Here is a 2,500-nt window from a genome sequence, read left to right as displayed (position 1 = left end):
CGGCGACGACGGCGTCGCCGGTCCAGGCCGTCGAGGGCGATGACGAGGGTTGAAGAGGGAGGAAGGGGTCCCCTTCAGGGTCCGGGAGGCGGCTCCCGCGACCCTCCCCGCAACGGGGCAGGCGTGCTGCGTAGCAGCGCCCCCCTGCCCAGTGGCCGAGTGGCCGGCCGTGCGAGGGTGCCAAGGGCTTTCCGGGCGTTCCGGAGCTGGTGGCTGCGTCGCCGAGGCGGGTACGGAGACGGCAGGGTTTCCCCCCGCGCCCTCCCCTCTCCTCCTCTCTCTTCCGAGGCAGGAGGTTTGTGGGGGGGCCGGAGGCGCTCGGCCGTGACCGATGCCGCCTGTTGGCGCGCGAGGTTCTCTTGCCGGGTCGCGTCCCGCGCGAGCGGGCGGCCCGAGCCACGGCCCTCATCCCGGGCGCAGCGCCGGGCTCACTGAGGGAAACCCCCGGGCCCCGGGAAAGAGGCCGTGGTGATGGCGGTGGATGTCGGGCGCGCCCCCGCGGGCGGACGCTCCCCCCGATGGTGGCAGCGGGAGGAGGCACCCCTGCGGGGCCCTTCAGGTCGTTTCCCTCACCCCAGGGCCAGGTACCTAGCGTCCGCGTTTCCGCGGCCTTTCCTCGGTCGCGGAGCCGGGCGGAGGTTTAAAGACTCGGGCGGCTCGATGCGTCCCGCAGGGGTCGGGACGGGCGGGGCCAACGACGGTGGCGTTTCGGTAAGGGGCGGGAGTCTCTCCCGTGTAGGCCCTTGTCTCGGCCGCCACCGCCGCCCGCCCGCGCTCGTCCCCGCGGGACGGTCGTGCCGGGGAGGGGTCCTCCTGCCCCCCCCTTTCCGCGGTCCGGTCTCGGCGCAGCGAGACCGCGGTGCGGTCGGCCGTGCCCGGCCTGCCTTCCTCTCGAAGCGGGCGTCCCCGGCTTGGAGCGCGGGCTCCTCTGCCGCGGGGTTGGCGATTCCCCGTCGCTCCCCCTCGCCGCTGAGGCGGGGGGGAAAGGGGTTCGCCGGGAACGGCGCCTCGGGGTGCCGCGCTGCGCTCCGTTCTTGCTTCCCCGCCTCGGCGAGCGCTCTCGGTTGGTTTCCTTCCGCCAGCTGGCGTCCAGGGCGCGGTGCCCTCGGGCCCGGCGGTGGCGGCGCGACGCGCTCGGCCTGCCGATCCTTCGGCCGGTCGCTCGTCGCCGGCGGCGGCCGTCCCGGCCCCGGTGTCCCCCGTTCGTCACTTCCACGCCGCCTGTCCCTGCCGTTTCCGGGTGAAGCGGCCGCGTGCAGTCGGAGGCATTCCCCGTCCCGGTCTCCGTGCGGAAGCGCGGGGGGCGGGCGGCTGCCCTCCGTCTGAGCGCGCGTCCGTCTTTCTCCCGGAGAAGAGAGAGGAGAGGGCCGAGGCGAGAAGCGTCGACGGCGGTGGCCGGGGACAGGTGCGTGCCGTTCCGTCCCGGCGGCGGGCCTCCGTGCGAGGAGGCGGCCGTGCGGTCGGGCGCGCCGCCGTTTCGGGCTCCGGGGGCTCGCCACCTTGTGGCGTTGGCGCGGCGGCGGAGCCGCCGGCGCGTGTCGGCGAGCCACGGTGGAGGGAAGAGCCTGGCTGTCGTTAGCGCGGTGCCGCGGGGGCGGCCGTTTTTTCCCGGTCGAGGTTGAGCAAAGTCGGGCAGGGTCGGACGTTGCCGCCGCCTCCGCGTGGAGGCCGGGCCGAGCCCGGGCGCCTGGGCCGCCTCCGAAGGGATCTCCCGAGGTGTGCTTCTCCCCCCCAGGTCCTGGGGGGGGTCGGTCGGGAGCGCGGGCTCCCCGCCCTCGCCCTTCGGAGTTTTCTCGCTCCTTTTTTTCCTTCTCCGCTTGTGTTCGTACGGTCACGCGAGGCGTGGCCTCTCCGCTGCGGCCTTGGCTGGGCTGGCGCGAGCCAGCGAGCGGGGCCGCGGGCGGTGAGGCCCATCCTCAAAAGGGGGCCGCTCCGTGTGAGCGGTCCCCGGCTCCCCCGCGCGCGTGGGGCGGTGCCGAAAGCCAGACAACTCTTAGCGGTGGATCACTCGGCTCGTGCGTCGATGAAGAACGCAGCTAGCTGCGAGAATTAATGTGAATTGCAGGACACATTGATCATCGACACTTCGAACGCACTTGCGGCCCCGGGTTCCTCCCGGGGCTACGCCTGTCTGAGCGTCGCTTGACGATCAATCGCCGGCTGAGCCGCCGCCCCTGGCAAGCAGCGAGGGGCAGCGGTGGCAGCGGCGCGGCTGGGGTTGCCTCGCAGGTCCCCGTCGGCGGGCCTTCGTCCCCCTAAATCGAGACTCGGGGAGCGCTCCGAAGCTCCCCGCTCCCGGAGCGCCTGCTGGACGGAGTTCGTCCCGCCGGGGCCGCCAGGGTGTCGTTCGGGCCGGTCGGGCCCGGCGCGGCGGTGGGGAGAGAGAGAGAAGGTGTTCGGGGGGCGAGGCGCGGGCCTCGCCCCCGGCCTCCCGCGCGGGCGGCTGTCTGCGGGTGGGTACCGCGGCGGTACCGTGCCGTGCTGCCGCGCGCGCGTGCGT

At 74.3% G+C, this 2,500-nt stretch overlaps 1 non-coding gene across 1 annotated transcript; it reads left to right on the top strand.

The window, feature by feature from the left end:
* Positions 1-1,988: 1,988 nt before the first annotated feature.
* Positions 1,989-2,141, top strand: LOC133628258 (5.8S ribosomal RNA). Its single transcript, XR_009820640.1, has one exon. It is a non-coding gene; the product is annotated as a 5.8S ribosomal RNA (ribosomal RNA).
* Positions 2,142-2,500: the final 359 nt, after the last annotated feature.

Source organism: Colius striatus, chromosome 28 (assembly GCF_028858725.1).
Source record: "Colius striatus isolate bColStr4 chromosome 28, bColStr4.1.hap1, whole genome shotgun sequence".
Taxonomy (NCBI): domain Eukaryota; kingdom Metazoa; phylum Chordata; class Aves; order Coliiformes; family Coliidae; genus Colius; species Colius striatus.
Note: the sequence above shows the minus strand (reverse complement) of the source record. Positions and strands in the feature narration are given on the sequence as shown.